The sequence below is a fragment of the Linepithema humile genome, chromosome 7 (genome assembly GCF_040581485.1).
Source record: "Linepithema humile isolate Giens D197 chromosome 7, Lhum_UNIL_v1.0, whole genome shotgun sequence".
NCBI lineage: Eukaryota > Metazoa > Arthropoda > Insecta > Hymenoptera > Formicidae > Linepithema > Linepithema humile.
The window spans coordinates 10,440,440-10,460,556 of record NC_090134.1 but is presented as its reverse complement, the minus strand read 5'-3'; the positions used below and the strand labels follow the sequence as shown (position 1 = coordinate 10,460,556).

General features: G+C 34.2%; 1 long non-coding RNA gene across 5 annotated transcripts in view; it reads left to right on the top strand.

The window, feature by feature from the left end:
• Positions 1-1,977, top strand: part of LOC105677226 (uncharacterized) — a 147,011-nt gene extending 145,034 nt beyond the window's left edge. For all 5 annotated transcript variants that reach the window (XR_001101520.2, XR_010891376.1, XR_010891375.1 and 2 more), the window contains one exon: positions 1,802-1,977. This is a non-coding gene — a long non-coding RNA (uncharacterized lncRNA). The remainder of the gene's footprint in view (positions 1-1,801) is intronic.
• Positions 1,978-20,117: the final 18,140 nt, after the last annotated feature.

Below are 20,117 nucleotides of genomic sequence, written 5' to 3'. Positions count from 1 at the left end.
TGAGGACGACGAGCGAGAAGAGGCCACGTCGTCGTCGTCGGTGGTCGGTTGCAGCCAAAGAAACAGAAGAGGAAGAGGAAGAAGAGACCGCGGCGAAGGAGTAGCGGGGCGGGGACGAAGCCCCGTCGTAAATCACCGGCAGTACGGAATAACTGGCAAAAGCGCGATAAATCAGGGATCCCCGGGCACCGAATTAGGAAATTGCCTGCTTAAAAACCGCAATGACGTTAATCCCGGCGTGCCAGTCAGCGAGCGAGCGAGCGAGCGAGCGAACGAACGAATGAACGAACGAACGAACTGCCGGTTCGACGCACGTACGTATCGGCAATCCGGAAAATAAAACTGATTCGGCCAAGGAGCGATTCCTGGGTGGAATAATGCGGAATAAAATCAACGTAACTCAATCGCGCTTGTCTTTCGAGATCAGCCTTCCCGTCTTCGACGCTGATAAATGTTCGATATACACCACCGACTACCTGTATACGGAAGTAGCTCGTCTTTCTAATTCGCCGTCTGCCGCGAGTGCATTAGGAAAAAGCAATGTTTGGGAAAGAACGGCAGAATAAGGCACAGCAGTGATATTCGATCCGAGCTAGCAGTCTTGTAAAAACCAAATCAGAGATTTCAAGAGGAGATAATATCTATAAATGAGATCGTCCACATCTCGCAAAATGTTATCTTGCACTTTTCATTTTGAATCATCGAGAGATAGAAGAAACACAATTAGTTTCTTAAAATATACTGAGATACCTTACAATTTTTATTTCTCAAAATTTCTCAGTTATAAAAATAAAGTCAATTAAATGGCAAGAATTAAATTTGTTAGAATTTGGAAAAACGCGCGGAGAGAGGCGATCCATCTCTTACTTCAATTGTCACTTGGAGAGTTTGAAATGTACGATGCATGACCGACAGACATCTACGACCGATTGCCGTAGCATTCAATATTGCCAGATTTTCAACGGGATACCTGACAATTGACCGGAATTAATGGCTAGCCGGTGAGCGAGCCAGTCGCACAGCCGGTCCAACTTCCCTTCCGGAATATGAAATGACGCGCTAATGAGTTTTGCCCTACGGCGACGGGCCTAAACACACATAAACGTAAGCGAGCCGTGCCGATGTGATGCGATGCGACGCGATGAGCGGCGTAAGCATAAGCGATCGGCAGCGATATTATACGACGCGGCAATCGATTACGAAGCAATCGACTGCTGGCGCAAACGCGAGGCATCCACGACTCGGCGAGCCGCAGCAGGCCGAACCTGATGGCACAAATGGACAGACGTTCCGCTTCGGCGCATTAATCAAGTTATTAATTATGTAGTCCTCATGCTAATTGAGCCTGTAATCTGCTCGCGCTGCCGTAAAATATCCAATGCCGATTTACGCGGGGCCGAACGCAACAACAATACGTTATCGTCGTCCTATAATAACGTGCGTATTTCGCTTCCGCGTCGAAATCACTTTTCTCGAAAGGAAAGTAGCTAGAAAAAGGGTCTCATTACATTATAATACATTACAATGCGAATTTTTAAGAAGAATAATTGATTTTTATATTCTCTTTATATTAAATAAATCGATATAAAAAGTAAATCAAAGAGTAAAAGGAAACATTTAAAGAATTGAACTCTTTAAAAAAGTCTCTTTTACATCTTGAAGTCTTTTTGACTTTTCATCGTAAATGTTCACCGCTCAACTATATGTATGAAATGCTAATGCGGCCGAAACTTTTTTCGAAACTTTCATAGAATGCCATATATTTAACTGTTAAACGTGATCGCTTGAAATCTTGTTTCAGGAAATTCGGCTAAGGAAACGGAGGAAAGGCGGAAAGGCGATAATTAGGAGAAAACAGCAAGAAGATATTCTCAACTTCGAGAAACGAATTTATTCTTCGCGTAATTTCTGCTCCATAATCGAGTTTAGCGAAGTATTTCGCACTTAGCTCGAACAATAAATAAACGTTCCAACTCACTGAAAGCGTTTATCTTCAAGCAAAAACCCCACGATCCTTACGCGATAGCCGCAACGGACTCGCTAATCCGCCGATCAAATTAATTGGGGATACGTACTTCCGCGCGCTGATGAAAAACATCGCCAAAACCATGTCAGCTTCGGAACATTAATCAAGAACAGGATAAAAAGATAATATTAGCCAGTCGCCAGTGGTCGACATCAAAGCACTTCACCTTTCATTCTCGTTTTCAGTGACGTACTTGAAATTTTTTAACTTTTGTAAAAGTTTTATACTTTATTTTTATTAACATCCAAACGATCTCAAGTATTTACATTGTTATTAGTATTCAAATGTTGTTAACGTAACATCCATTCTTTGAATAATGTAAAAGAGATTTCACTACAAAGTCGTTTAAAATAAATACTGTATAACTACACATTCAATAATAATAATAATATACCTAAGATTAATTTAACAATCGGATTAATGTAAACATATAGTGTTCTCATTTCAAGATTTTATTCTTTTATATTTTTTGTACTTTATTTCTTTGTATACTGAGAACATTGTATCGCTGTATCGCGTAAGGCGCATTATACTTTGTTTATTCTCGCTCGTAACTATTTATTTCGCGGTAGCTACGGGCCTGGTCGGTTTCCCCATCGCCGACATGATCGTTTTAGAATCCTCGGCGGCACCTGCCGTGCAACCTGAGGCAGCGCGCTCTCGACACGTAAGTATATACAAGTAAGTATACACTTAGTCCTCGTGTGCGGGGTGCGTGCCGCGCGGAGAGGCCGCGGCTACGGTTATTACACGCGTCACGCGGCGTTCCGTACGGTCACGCACCCTCCTTCGCGTCCTCCTCCTCCTGCTTCTCCTCCTCTTACTACCCTCGAAAGCCCATAAAGGAGGGACCTTTATCGTCACCCTCTATCTTGTCAGCCGAACGTAGCCCATTAAGTCACTTGCGATGTGCCTTACACGACTCAGAAACGAAGAGAGCTGCCGTTTCGGACAACAAACCTATGCGCGATCGAAGATGTTACTAACAATGCAACTACGCTATCTCTGCTAATTCTTTGTTTTGCACGATTTGCGCGAAAAACTGCGAATCAATCAATTGTTTTCGAAGATAGTAATATAAATTTGTAGCATAATCGAAGTAATCTTTTCTACACGGATAACGCAATTTTTTTAACATATAAACAATAATTTCCCTCTTTTAAGTTTAGATAGACTTAAATAAGAAAAACACACAAATGACATCAATAATTTTTAAATTATCAAAATAAATAATTACCAGAAAAAATAATAAAAATGTGGAAAGTATTGAGATCGTGATTGTGGTGACACGAAAAAAAATATTTATAGAGACCGATAAGTGGAAAAGATTAGATAGAAGACCGCTATTATTTTCCTTTTACACTATAAAGAAACTAAATAACCGTACAAAACACACACTTCAGCGTAAAATAACTCTTGCCGCTCTTCTTATTATTTCCACACGAGCGAAAAAATTAAGACTGCATTAAAGTCGGCACCTGCGTCGCCTCACACGCAGCCTTATTTCTTTAGCAAGATAGAAATCGTACTTTCAAAGAAGACTTTTTTTTATTGCTCTTACTAAGAAAAATTTACGCCCAAGTGAAATTACTTCTTGGTAATAAGACAATAGAGGTAATTTTATTCGGTATTTCAACCACCGAGTAAGGATTACTGATATTTATTAATAGCTAGCTGACGGATTAACCTATCAAAAAGTTTGGAAAATCGGCCCTAAATGTTTCTAAATCTCATATTATGAACTAAGCAAATTCACTTTTAATTAATCGCTTTTGATCTTCTTTCCGTCTTTGAGTTTTATTCTCAAATTTAGAAAATTTAGAGACACTTTAAAATAAAATAACCAAAGGCAGACCTTTATTTTAAAATTGTCTCATTTTTTCTTTCAGTTATAAATTCTTTGACGAGTTATGAATCTCAAAAATATATGTAATTGAGAGAAAAAGTAACAACTTTGTGTTTTGTGCGTTCACATTCTCGCTATATCAGTGATTGCAATCGGGACATCAAAAAGCGGCAATGATCCGCAATATATTCTGTTTTAGATCTTCTCGACCCGAATAAATTCGTTCGGTCGAATCTTCCAGTTACCGTTCACAGCGTGAGCAATTCCGCCGAGGTATCCATCGCCGATATCGAACACGAACGTCGGAAAACGGTCGGGCGAACGATCTCCAGCATCCATCGCGGGGGGACGAGCGGGGCGCGCGAGCCGGAAAATTTTCTCGGTCGGGAAAAAGAAGATGGTCGAATCCCGTGGAGGCGAGCGGCGGCGAAACGTATGCGATATAGTCGCCGATATATATGTATGTGCATACATACATACGCCTCTTTGATATAGTGCGCGAAATCGTAGCGTCTTGAGGAGGCGGAAGGCGGAGAGAAGAACCACCGCCGTTATCAGCTCGCAGCCGGATTGGCCGAGCAGGGGGTCGCGGGGCTCTGTCGGCGGCCAATGGCGCACTGGTCTCGGCTTTTCAAGGATTTTGCCCCCCCGCTTTCCTACCCTTCCGAAATCCAGCGTGTCCTGGCACGACATCTACACGCGCGCGTTCTCGATGTATACGGCAAGAGAGAGACTCCGACTTTTCCACCCCGTGCACATGCACATACATCAAGGCCGCTGCCCACCGGTCACCATCGGGGTTCACCATCGGCGCTCGACGGTAGATGTCCAGCTATTTCGTATATTCCACCCTCTGCTAACTCCCCCCCTCTGCTAACTTCCCCACCGACAAACTCGCTCACAGCTCGCCCCATCCGGTCCGTCCTTCTTCTTTCTTGCGAACGTCTCTTCAGGAAGCATCGCCGATCCGCACCACAATGGTCCAGCTTTTTCTCCCGCTTTTTGGGATTCCGAACGAGCTCATAGAACTGACAATGGTGGTAAGATATTACGTGAGAGAGAACACGATCGGCGCGGTTTTCATTTTGACGATAACACGAATATAATCTACGAACTTTCGAGAACTTCTTTCGTATATGTAGAATTGCTCGTAATTTTTTAATTATAATGACTTGTAAAAGCTCAACAGATACACAATTGAGATATTTTCTAATAAATTAATAAAATACTTTGTTTGCAAATGCAGTTTTTTATCATCACACTAAAAAAGCACTATCTAATATTTAATTTGAATTGACATATTTATATAATATAAAAATTTTATTTAAAAATGAAAAATATCGATGAATTTGATGTCAAAAGTTAAGCATTATTATTTAAAACTATATAATTAAAAAAAAGCAATTGATGTAAAATAATAATCGTTTAAACAATCCATTAATAGATTCATTCATAGATTCTCAAATAAAATGTATACTTAAAAACATTTTATATATTTTTTCGATAATATCTGAGTAAGCAGTTTTTTACATACAAAAGATAATAAAATAGGCACATAATTTGATCACTTGATAAAAAGTTGGTAAGATGCGAATGGAGACATGAAAGACGGACAAAAGATGGGACTGAAATCGCAGTATCCACTTTGAGGTACTTTCTGCCAGCCGCCGCAACTGTTTCTCCACTTGTGAAAAGAATTATGAAGACACTGCAAGTGACATCGCGATGCCAACGACAAAATAAGAGCACTTTTAAGGGCACCCATTCTTATCTTATAGCGCTCCTACATGTTTTCTCTCAACGGTTTCTTCAACTAACCTTTTATGAAGATTCTGTGGATAAACGGATAAACCTACGGACAAAAGAAAATAATAGAATTCACTTTGATGCAAATCTTACTACACAAAGTTATTAAATGCCAAAATAGTAATAATATTAATTGCATTGTTTTTTTAAGAATGTCACAAAGCAAACATTTTAAAACATTTGGAGTATATCGTAAAAAATAAATAAATTATGTTAAATCAAGTGAGATTTATTTTTATGAAATACAATATTTAAGCTTCAGACATCTTAATTGTTACTATATATAACTTACATAAATTTTCTACTGCAAAAATTCTTGACTTCAAAGATTAGGTATTCTCTTATTTTTACAAACATGAGATTTATATCAATTTATTTTAATCTAAATAATTTTTGTACGGCATATCTGTTATAAAACGCGACTGATTGTGAAATTAATGACGCAGGTTGTGCTCGTTACAAACATACATTACGATTTTTTTGCTGTTATTCTAATATATTCGCCTCTCTGGGCATTAATTAATTAACTCTTGCACCAGGTGAATTTTTCTACGCGATGATCCATCGCTACGGTCATATTAGTGTGTCGAATTAGCAAAGACCTCTCCGTGCGGCATTCCCGGCGATACAGGTGAAAGATAAACGCAGACTGTAAATAAGCGGTATATACCGAGAAACAGAAGGGGAAAGAGCCGAGACGTATGAAAGAGAACAAGTCTGAGCTATTGATAACATTATCATAAAAGCAACGTTAAATGGTTGGTCGCGAAATTACGTCGACGCAGCGCGCCGCTGCTAGCGAACGGCTCTATAAATGCGTTTACTTTGAACCATAAAAGCGCCGTGCTTCGGCTAGCACCGTTAAACATATACATGCATGACGGGCGCGCACACATTCAAAGATGCGCACATACGGCGATGTATGTGCGCGGCTTGTATATGTGTGTTTGTGCGATGCAGGAAGGAGCGGGAACGTCGACGAGAGAAGCACCCGGCGCTTTACGGTAAAAGCCCTCTTTGAGTGATCCGTTTATTGGTTGCTAAACATCGATATATTGCTTTCGGGGTTGCGCAAAGAGCCGCGCTGTGTCCTCCCCGTATACATATATGCATACGTATATGGCAGGTACGTCTCTTTCTTTCCCTCTTTCGCGCGCGAGCGAGTATACGTACACGCGGCGCGACGTGCATATAATATCGCCGTAGTCCCGAGCGTATCACGCTTTCTGAGCTTTTGAAAGCACCGCGACGACACTGCGGGTCGCCATCACGCCGTGAGACGAATAAATATATCTACGAATCCCCCTCTCCAAAAAGGCACCACCGATTTCGAAATAAATCTCGCAAAAATGCGCGTCAACACACTATTTTCGCTATATATTGCTAAATGCGATTTTTTAAATTTGCTTTGTATATTTCATAAATACGTGTAAAATATTAAAGATATCTGAAAGACGTAAAAAACGGCATTCAGATGTCTTTAAGATTTATTGGGTTAATAAACGATTATGTAAAGAATTTAAATAAATTGCAAGTAAAAAATACGATATGTCTTTTATAATAAATCTAAGTTACTCGAAAAATCTCGTTTTATAACAATAAAATGCGATAAAATTGCTTCTTTGATCAAAGTGTTTTAACTGATATTCCGATTGCGTAACGAAATGCATCAATGGTGATTCACACACTGTGTGAATCAACGTGCGTAAAACACACGAGCCTCGTAGTATATGCATTGCACGTGTACGCATATACACCGAAGACGTGTCGTCTTAAGGAAGAGCGACGGATGATCGATCAAAGATTTTTCGGAATAAGACGCGAAATCAACGTAGCTTTATTTTGTCCGAAATGTCCTCAAGCTTCCACATTCTTCTCATTATCTCGGAAAACGCCATTGGTCACAAAAAAAATAAAACTTGTAAGATATAGATGATATCGCTCATTTGCTGCAACAATAACATAACTCAAAATGCCATTTTTGAGTTAATGGTATAGAAAGAACAGTTGCTTGTACTAATTACTGCTAGAAATGATATTATAATACTTTTGTCCCACTACAATATGTTATAATATGGCATTTCAAAATGATGTTCTTATCAAGATTTTAATGATTTAAAACATTTAAACTCGTTTTTTGGAAAACCATGTTTTTTGAGTTATGTCACTGTTGCAACAAATGAGCGATATCTCACAAAAGAAACATAATATAAAAATTGTCTGTTTTAAAATAAAAAACGATGCATTATTTACGCGTGACCATCGTACCATTTACATCACTGTCAGACTGAGAGTCTAAAAGTCGGACCGAAATGTCTCTTATTGTATTTTTCATGTTAATAAATTGATTTTTTTGCACACAACATCCGTGCGTTCTTTGTTTTTTTCCTCGTTAATATTTCTTATTGTTACAGAACCATTGGTTATTTTATTAAAAAATAAACGATATTAAAAATTTCTTATAATGAAAAATGTTTAATATTTACTATTAAATAGAATATATTATAGGTCAAATGTATATTAAATAGAATATATTATTAAATAGAAAATATCGGTCAAATAGGACATACTGGTTTTGAGTAAATTTCATTCTTTCATTTGATAAACGATGCTGTTTTATCTTTTTAAAATATTTCTTATTATTTGCTAAAAATATTGTTGTAAGAAAACAATTTTTTATTAGACTGTATAAAATCGTTCAAATTGCGATCACATTTACAAAAGAAAACGTGATAACCGACGTAAAACAGATTCCGTATTAATGTAGTATAAAATTATATATATTACGATATTTATCAATATTGTGTTGATTTTAAAATACGCGAAAATCTTGGCCAGCAGTGAGCCATTACCGTAACGACCTCAAAATTTACATGAAATTGCTTATTAAATTACTAAGTTTTTCGGGATGATTTAATAGTACCAAAGGCCATTTGTCTCCTCGGCTTTTATTTTCTCCCTCCCTGTTAATAAAGCGATGCGGTTAGGCTTTATGCCCGCGCTTGGAACTTTATGGCATAATTCTCTACTTCGGCCTTCCACTAAACGAATTCACCTAACTTTACCGTACGCTTTCTCAGCGAGCGCTTTTTAAACTTAGAAACATCCAAATTCTTCGTACAAATTGAAATCCATATTGAATTGACTTCAAAGGCACAAATTGTGTAATATGAGTTTTATTTCTCCTTTCAAACCTTTACAACAAATTTCGGAGATGAATTTTAATATCACGAATTGTTGGAGAATGCTGATATATGCATACGCTAATTTTTAAATGTTTTTTTTCTTGCAAAGAAGAATTAAAAAAAAAACAGTTATAGAAAATAAATAAATTGTTTTATATTACTTTATTTTAGCATTCATATAATACTTTGAAAAATTTGATTGTATTTTTACAGAAGACTAAGAAAACCGATTGCAAATTTGTACGTTTTTCTTTTTCGATATCGGATCAGATCTCACTGTTGCAATGCAACATGACATCCGCAGTATTTTTGCCGGAATTTCTAAATATCGAAACTGCGTCACACAGATGGAAACAAACAACTCCCCTTTCCGAATAGCGCGGTAGCCGCGGATAGTAATAATAGTAGCGGGAATATTCGACGGTATGTTACGCGTGGGTGTGTGCGGCTTTGCGAGAAGTCAGTTGGCAACATGTGGTTCGACGAACGCAATCTGGCACTGACATTTCGAATTAAACTTGTTGAAGACCAGCCCTCCCCTGTAACTTCCACCAGCGAGAAAAAAAAAAACAAAAAAAGAGCATCGGTCGCCAAATGTGATGAAATTTATGTGATACCAAGTCTAGTCTGCAAAATTTCCCACCTAACAATCAATATTAAACATTTCTTCTTCAAAGAAATTTCTAAATTTTGAATCTTTCAATTTCACTTTAATACAGCAATTAAATAAAAAACATATTGAACACAATAAAAATTTCTGGTAATTGTAGTATTATGACTTAATAATTAATGATACTGCTTAAAAATTTATATACAGAATGCATTAGCCTTTATAAATATGACACAATTCTCTTATAAAATATAATAATTATGAATGCTAACATTCAACGAATATATGTATTCATTTTTCATAAAATTTCATAGAAGAGTGCATTTGGCATTCGAATTAGAAAGTTCCGCTGGATCTCAATCTATCGCCAAAAAGTACTTTGATAGATTGCGAACTTTTTCGGTCTTCTTTTAATGCGGAAACGGTCTCTCGCACCAAGTACCAAACAAGGGTTCTCGTAACCGTTCTTCTTAGCCACGGCTAAGCCGATATGCATTCATTATAATAAGAAATGGAAGGCGGCGAGTGAAAAGTTCGAACGCGCACCCTGGCTTATCAACTTCCTCTGAATTTTATATTATTTAAAGGTACTTATCTATCTACCCCAGCATCTTCTGGCTCGTCTGTACGCTTCTTTCCCGGTATCTTCGGCGATGCTGCTTTCGTCGTAGCGCGCAACGGGGAAAGTTAGCTTAACTTTCTTCTTTCGATGCGGCGCGCAAAAGCTAAGATGCGCGGCATTTGAAGCTCGCTTATTACCATATTTATTTGTCACTCGACGTGGGCTTGAATGCGATGTGGCTCATCTTTCGAGTCTTATTCACTCTTTCTCACGTTAACATGTATGTATAATTAAATTTAAATAGATCACCAATTATTTACAATACTGCTCATTAATTCGTGAATAATTATTATGTTAAATGAACAGAACTCTGAATAAAAACGTAATCTAAATATAAACCAATTTTTTTATTTAAAATAAAGTAAATTTAACAATAATAATTTTTTTAATAGATATAATTTTGATAAAAATGATCGCAAAATAAATATTTTAAATTTTATAAATTTTGTTGTATATGAAGATAAGAGCTTTCACTAACTAGAGAAACACCAGATATTTGGATCTCCGATTTTGCCCAATTTTATACATGTGTAGTAGCATCCCCTCACTGATCCGTGATAAAGTGATACGATGCAACTCTCAAGAATAAGCGAGAAAAACGCGTTTAAACATTTACATGCGCGTAATCCACCGAGCATTAACAACGAATTGACAGCTAAATGGCTTAATGGGTAATTAAATAAAATAAAATTATATAAGTTGGATTGCAAAATAAATTAATAATTCTGAAATATCATAAATATTTAATTACAGTATTAATTTTTATATTCCAATAATAAAAATGCATGTTACAATTCACTTAAATGCTAAAAAAAAATTTTTTTTAATAAGATTCAAATTAACAATATACTAGCTAGGCACCTTACCCAGAATTGCATCGTATCACTTTATCACAGATTAGAAGGGGGAAGAGGGCGCTAATACACATGTATAAAATCAAATAGAAAATTGTATAAAATTAGGCAAAATCGGAAATTCAAATGTCTGATATTCCCTTTGTAAGATAAATATTGCATCAGATGTTCCATGTATCTATTGAGAAATTATCGAGAAATACGCAAAGAAGAGAGAAATTTTTTACGACAAAATCTTTGCAGAGCTACTTAAATCAAATTACGATTTTTAATGCGTGCCGCAATGTCACGATACAATCTGGCAATTAAAAAATCACTATTTTTTTATTCATTCTGCGCAGCGGCCGGTACGCAAAGTGGCCGCGTATACACTCGTCGTTGTAAGTACCATAAATGACGTATAAAAGCGTTTGCATGTAGGACATAGGGGTGAAACGCAGGTAACGAGACATGCGAGCCGACTCGCACAACACGCGGGATGCTTATCGTTCACTGCGGTAAATGACGTAAGTCGAGTTGTCGACAAGAAGGACGCGTAACAGCTCGTCCGTGATATTAACAATTCGAAATTTGACGAGTTCGTCGACTCTGTGCTTAAAATTACTTAACACAGTTTCTTGACTGACGTTCACACACACACACACACACGCGCGCGCGCGCGCGCGCGCACGCACACACGCACGCACACACACACATAAAGCTTTTATTACTTTAAAGGCGAATAAAAATCAAATTTGCAAAGATATATACATATATATGTGTATATATGTATATACAGCATGTCCCATTTTATTTTAAACAGTCAAATCACGGGATCTTAGATATCTGGAATCATAGGATTTTAGAAAAAAATGTTTCGTACAAAAATTCTATGACTTCGAGGGAGGCATAAGATGGTGCCATTGGTTTGTCCTTGGATAGTCTTTTGAAGATCACGTGAAAGTTACTTTCAATTTCTTAAATCGAAACCCCCATTTTTCATTGCATATTCTTGTAACTTACCTCGAGAACTTTTCAAAACACTATAATAAAGTATTTTTTTATTAAACACTTTTCGAGTTGTGAGGCTTGAAGTTTACAGTACCGCCGGCATTAGCATTATCCAAGGTGTACAGCATGGAGGTTGCACGATCGGATTTATAGCTCTGTTGTGTGCTGTGTGTGCGTGCATATGTGTTCCCTACCTGCATCTTACATGCACTTTTCGAATCTTTTTTCAGAATTTAATTATCTCAATTAGTGCCGAAGCTACACCGCATTTTGTGAAGCTCAAAATTTGGAGAAAACTATCTATAACTAAAAAATTCGAAAAAATTTGAAAATCTAAAACAGATTACCTGAATAACACGCCTGCTTTTGACGATAGAAAAAAATGCATCAAGCCAATCTTGCTTGGTTTCAAGGGAGACATAATATGATGTCAATAGTTTTTTTGTAGATGAAGGTGTAGAAGAGATGCAAAGATCGCAATCTTCTTAAAAACTTCGTTTTTTTTTAATTTAGTTAAAAAATATAATTCAAGGCCTAAAAATTTTTAACACAAAGAGGTTAAAGAGAAGCAAAACAGCCAGTGCTGGATAGTCGTGCCTATGTATTATACAAACATATGATAAACAACGTTTCGACCTATATTAGATCTTCTTCAGGTTTCAACATCAAAATAATCGTACATTAAAATTTTTAAAAGAAAAGACAAAAGCTTTCGATTAAATTAAAACGTTCAAGTTATCTTCGCATGCAAAGTCTTCAACATTCGTACGCTTGATGTTTCAATTGATGGTGTCCAAAACAAAATAGCCAATAATTTAATATTCTTAGTCGTAATGAATAAAAAGTTGCCATCAACTCTGATTGAATTCATTGATGATGGCAACTTTTATTCATTACGACTAATTGTAAGAATATTAAATTATTGGCCATTTGGTTTTGGACATCAATTGAAACACCATGCGTACGAATGTTGAAGACTTTGCATGCAAAGATAACTTGAACGTTTTAATTTAATCGAAAGCTTTTGTTTTCTTTTAAAAATTTTAATACAATTATTTTGATGTTGAAACCTGAAGCAGATCTAATATAGGTCGAAACGTTGTTTATCATATGTTTGTATAATACATAGGCACGACTATCCAGCACTGATTGTTTTGCTTCTCTTTAACCTCTTTTCGTTTTTTTAAATGGAATAATATTATATGTTTTTTTTTACTTATTTTCTAATAAAGTGTTTTAAGATGCATACAATGATCTATGATTAAAAATCATTCAAGGTCATTAAAGATCAACTGTGATAGAAAATAATTGACTTTAAGAAACTGATCGAACACTTCAGTAATTTACTTATTTACGTACACACCGCTAATATAAATGTTTAAAATGGCGATCTTGAGCATCAAAGTGCTCTAAAGCGTTTTGATACGGATAACATGTCGAATTTCATTTGAATCAATCGCAAAGCAAGTTCTTCTTATACGCTCTTTTATGTCTTCTCTGGTTGGTATCTCGCTGTATACTTGTTTTAATTTTCCTCACAAATAGAAGTCCAGAGATGTCAAGTCTGGGGAACATGCGGCCCATTTGTGATTTTCTAATTGACCAATCCAATAATCTCCAAAGTTCCTGTTAAGAAACTTTGTAATAATCCGTGCAGAATGAGTACTATATTAGCAGAACATCTGTCTTGCTAGTACCACATGGATTGTCGTATGTACAGTGAAATATCTTCAAATAATTGTGACAAAACTTCTGTTAAAATCTGTTTATACTTGCGCTATTTAATGTCCCATCAATAGGGACGAATTATTTTATTATTAAAAAGTCCGCACCAGACCAAGGTTTACAGACCAAGGTCTTTGTTTGTCCACTTCTCTCAGCCCCTGTGGATTTTCTACTGACCAATAAGGTATGTTGCAAAGATTAACTTGCCCATGGTTTGTAAATGTGACTTTGTTCGTAAACAAAATTTTGGTTAAGAACATATCATTGTTTTGCAATTTCCATAGGCCCAATTTGCCTCATTTGAAAGAATTTTGAAAATCATTTCCATGTAGTTGTTGATGAAGTTAAATGTGGAAAAGGTGAAATTTGTTGGAATGGAGTATTCGCAAAACTTTGTTGACTGATGCCACTTTCACGTTCAAGCTGTCTTGTACTCACATGTGGGTTTCGTGCTGCAGCTGCTAAAATGTTCATCGCGGTTCCATCATTAGTTGCTTTCTTTGGAATCCAGCTTCTAGCTGGATCTTTGGCGTCTTTTGTTATCCACGCCTCCGGTTTCTTGAAAATTTTTTATTATGTTTAAAAAGATAGATTGTGAGGATCTGACACGATCGGGAAATCTTTCAGCATACAAACTCTCATAATTTAGCGATATTTACTATAATTGAAAATCATATCAACTTTCTCCGCTTTTGTATAACGCATATTGGAAGTTTGAATATTACCAAACCGCACTTTGATTGACAGCATACCGCAAACTAATAATAGCATACAACATATGCTATTATGAAGCGTATAACGTGATTGAATGTTTGTTTACATTCTACGATCCGTAGCGATTATAAGAGCAATATACCAACAACCAGAGAAGACAAAAGTGTTCAATTAATTCTTTGAAATAAATTATTTTTATAGTTGATCTTTAATGATCTTGAATAATCTTTCACTATAGGTCATTGCATGCGTCTTAAAACGCTCTATTAGAAGATGAGTAAAAAAACATATCATTCCATTTAAAAAAACAAAGTTGACCTTCGCATCTTCTCTACATCTCCACCTACAAAAAACCTATTGACATCAGATTATGTCCCCCTTGAAACCAAGCAAGTTTGGTCTGATGAATTTTTTCCTATCGCTAAAAGCAGGCGAGTTATTCTGGTAATCTGTTTTAAATGCCTCACCCTGTATATCTTTGCAAATATATAAAGCTTTTATTCGCCTTTAAAGTAATAAAAGCTTCATTTGCCTAAGTGTTTCCTTTAATTGTTATTCTAGATTAAATTACTAGATTTGAATATTTAAACAGAAATATATGATTACTTTATGGAATGTACTTTTACTTTTTTTGATAAACACTAAGTTTTATTATTATTTGTTGTAATTATATTTAAAAAAATAATATATGTAAATAAAAATAAATTAATTTGTACAGGATAAATTGTAAAATATAATTTCTATTAGCAGTATTTTTTTAACTCTTTATTATATTATAATAAAATTTATTAGTTTGATATATCAATCTTTAAGTATTATTAATTCAAAATTGTAAAAAAATATAAAAAATATTTTTTTTATTTAAAATAACAAACTTATTGTTAGACTACGCATCTCTAAATGTTTCATATAATGTTCTACGTAGCACAAGAATGTAAATCTGGTTGCCAATATAGAGGCGCTCAACAAAATAATTTTCAATTGTTTATTATAAAAAAGTATAGATTATAAACAATACAAATATAAATAACAATACAAATTTTTAAAAAAAGTTAAATAAATGTATAACAAATATTTTGAATAATAAATAATATTAAATAATTTTATGATATATGATTATAATCTCTTAATAAAGCTAATATATCTTTTAATTATTAATATATAACATAATATATAAATTGAAAATAAAATAAATTCTATATTTAACAAATCAATAATCAAAAGTAGAGCTTCTTCTTATTCTATACGAAATTACGCCAGTGGCACATTTTACAAACTACGCCACAGATACAATTCTGCTAAATTACTTTTTACAATTCCACGTGAACGAATGCAACAGGCGGTATTTCCCATACATTCGCAATCACTGGTAAATTAAGCATCGCTGGTTCGAAAAACCAGAAAGTGTGTTTTGTGCTCCAGAGAAAAGCCGAGAGAATAAGCCATGCTTTTTTGCGGCTACCAAAAATGTGCTGCTATCTGATAGCCAACTTAAGAAACATATTCATTACACAAGCACAACAGATAAATGAAATATTTTTTCAATTTAACCGACAAATGGTTAAAATATTTTTTTCTAAAAAAAACAATTAAATGTTCATAAAAATATTAAATTTGCTATTTTTACATATCACTTTGTAGTACCATAAAATTTTTAATTTTTAAATCTTGTCAATGACTCTTTGCATGCAATTTGTTATGGAATTAATTTCTCACAACTTCGAGACTTTTTTAATACTTTTTTTTTAGTACTTTGATGCACGCAGCACATGTTCAACAAATAAACTTTTTTGGCTTTGGCCTTAAATGGTTCTAGTAGTGGCTTATTACTAACAAACTTTGAGAAATTATAATAAATTATCCCAAAATCACAAGCCATGGAACCGGGGTCATTAGCTATTACTCGTGATTTGTTCCCGTTAAGTATCGATAAATAGATCGCAAATCAACGGGTTTGCTGAGCCACAAACAACGAATTGCATGCCGTTAGACTACCCGACTCGTTGCTTCTTGCGAAAACTTATCGAACAATGTAGGTGAATGACGCGCTGAGACAATGAAACGTTTAGTCGTTAATTTGTACGCATTATGAAGTAGTCAAACAAAAAAATTTTTGAGTTTTTGCATTGATAGTTTTTGGAAATATTTAAAATAGTAGAATTATTATGGAATTCAAGACATTCTTTACACAAAAACAAAAATGCAAAAAACAATTGCTAGAAAAAAATAAAAACAAAATTAATTATTCCAATAAATATCAGTAAATAAATAAATAAATAAATACAATTTCAGTAAAACAATTAAACAGAAAAAATGCATTATTAATAACATTTAGAAGGTTATATTAAAAAGTGCAAGCTTCTACAAGAACATATAGTGGAGTTTCGGAAGTTTACAAACCCTCCATCCTTCCATCCTGGTTTATGTATGAAAAAATACCTAATAAACACTAACCAACAGTAACGTTACATCAATGTTATAATTTCTCACTCGATAATGTTACTGCAATATAATATGTCTTGAATATAACAATTATATTGTTGAATGAGAAATTATACATTGATGTTATGTCACTGTTGGTTAATGTTTACTAGGTAGCAACATTTCTACATAATGTTTATGTGCTAACAATAACAAGTATACAGGGTGTTTTAGATCAAACGCAGGTCTTTGAAGGGGTGGATAGATCTCGATAACGTGAGTAAAAAATGTCCGTACAAGAAAATTGTGAGATCAATAGTTTTTGAATAAAATGTATTTGAAGTTAACCAATCACGGGATTCGCATTTCGCGCCGTCAGGAGCAGCGCGGCATGAATCATTCTCGTTTACAATACATTCTGCCACATCAATTACATATTGTATAGAAATTATTATTAACACTATCATATTAATAAACATTAAAATAAAACTCAATTGTTTTAAACAATTGCTTGTGTATAAGAAATAAATTCTTCTGACGGCGCGAAATGCGAACCCCGTGATTGGTTAACTTCAAATGCATTTTATTCAAAAACTATTGACCTCACAATTTTCTTGTACGGACATTTTTTTACTCACGTTATCGAGATCTATCCACTCCTTCGAGGACCTGCGTTTGGTCTGAAACATCCTGTATATTCAAAGATAAATGAAAAATTTTAAAAGTAGAAAGTAGCAAATGAAAAAATACTCTGTAGACAAAAATAATAATTTTTTGATCCAAAAAATAATTTGTTTATAAATAGCATTTTTCTACGCAATAGAAGAAATAAAAAAGAGGAAAGATAACAAAAAAGCTATAAGATGTTTAGAGTCTTTTAATTAAATATCAATTTTTATTTTTACACAAGCATTTTTATTTTTTACTAAACTTTTACTAAATTTAATAAACTTTTTTAATTAATGAAAAATTTGAAATATTATGTTCAATTTAAGCTAGCATTTGTTATAAAATATTCAGCAAATTCTTGTTTAATCAATTTCGCTTCAAATCTTAATTTATGGGCTATTTTTGTAAAGATATAAAAAAAAAAGTATTATTATTATTTTGTCACCATTGTTCTGAAATGAACTATTCGTATTTTTCAGAATCAAACATACTTGGAGGCATCCCAGACAGAATGATGACCTCATATATGCCGGTTATTATAAAAATGGCCTAAGTCATAAAACCAAAAAAAATGAAATTTTTATTTAGTATTATATTATATCAACTATATTTCATTATTATGGAAGAATTTTTGCAAAGTTATCATGAAATAAGCAATAAAATGAAGTTGTCATTTTCATTATTATCAGATGTAATTGCATGCTTATTTTGATAGTGGCATAAGTCATTTTTTTTCTAACATTGCGATAGAAAAAGTAACATTATCATAATTTTCAACATATTTTTCTATTATGTCGTCAGACAGCGGCTCAGGTAAATTTAACTTTACAAAAATATTTCATATTTATTTATAAATGTAATATCAATAATGTAAATCAGCGCTCGGAATTAGTTGCACATTTCGGGCCGATTTCCGAGACAACGCCTCCTGTTCCCCCACTACCGCTCGGCCGCTGGCGGCCGAGCCGCCGATAGCTCTGGCTCAGGAGCGTTTTATATTAGAAATAGGCTGGATTGTTTAGGCATCTTTCGGGAAATTGTAACATTTTCTTCACTACATAAATAATGTTTATTTTTATTAATACATAATATATATATATTTAATTATTAATGAAAATAAACATTATTTATGTAGCAAAGAAAATATTACTATTTTCTGAGAGGTGCCTCAACAACCCAGCCTATTTCTTATATAAAACGCTCCTGCGCCAGAGCTATCGGCGGCTCGACCGCCAGCGGCCGAGCGGTAGTGGGGGAACAGGAGGCGTCGTCTCGGGAATCGGCCCGAAATGTGCAACTAATTCCGAGCGCTGATGGTAAATAATGCTTAATATAATTAAATTGCCGTAATAATTTTGCAAAACATTAAATTACTAAAAACTTTAAACCACATATAAATTAAATTACTAATTAAGGTTATTTTGATCGTTGTGTTTCATATACTTAGTACCACGAAATAATGTTTGCAAGAAATGGAAACGGATAAAATAATAATTTTAAAAAATAATTAATACAATTAAAATAGTTAATACAATTCTAAAAGTAAATAAATTTGTTTCTTTTTAAGTTATTTTTTCAATTAAATTTATTAATTTTTTGTTATCGTAAATCATCAATTAGGACTACTATATTAATTTTGAAAATGGCATAAGTCATTCAACGGTTAAAAACACAGTTTTGTGCAAGTTATTCATAAAATTTAATGATGTTAGATAAATTTAACATCAGGAGAACATTATAATTTTTGATAAATTTTGCACCATAATGAAAAAATATTTTTAATATGGTCAAACGCAAAAGTTTGAATATCTCGAAACGAGAAATATATGACTTAGGCCACTTTCATAATAACCGGCACATATAATACTCCTAAAAAGTTCCAAAAATTTTTCTGAGTTGATAAATTTAGATCAGAAGGTGATTAGAACGTGCTCATAATGTACTCGGATGCGTCGACTTCTGAGCTCATTTTGATTTCATCATAAAGAGCTTTTTATGCATATAACCTAGTAAACGAAAAATTATTGAAAGTTCAGAAATAGGATTGAAAATTACTGAGAAGAATTTATTTACGATAATGCTGAATTTTATTTGATTCTTCTCAATAATTTTTAATCCTATTTCTGAACTTTCAATAATTTCTCGTTTACTGGGAACAAATATACCTCAAAAAATTACATGTGAAAAATTGCGTCAGAGATCGTTGTACCAGGAACAATTTCACACACTGCATGTTTTTATGCACTGCGAATTGCGAGACTTGGAAAGTACTTTGTGGGTAAATATTTATAAATAAAGAGAATAATCGACGAACATATATGGATGACCAACAAGAATCCAGCCGAGTCAGGTTGGGTGATGCGTGTTTTTTGTTTTCACGCATCATATTATATGATATCAAAATGAGCTGATTATGAAGAACTATTTTGTGTTAAAAATATAAGTTTATAGTAAGCTCTTTTTGATTTACTGTTAAAGAACTTAGAAAAAAGCACTTTTAGACAATTTTTTGTAATCATTTTAGCAGATCATAAAAAATTCAAAAAAGAGAATACTTTTTGAACTCTTTCTGGAAATTCTGCTGTCTGGAAAAATTCTTTGTAAAATGTCTTTTTCATGACTTCCGCGAAATAATTTTATTATATTTAA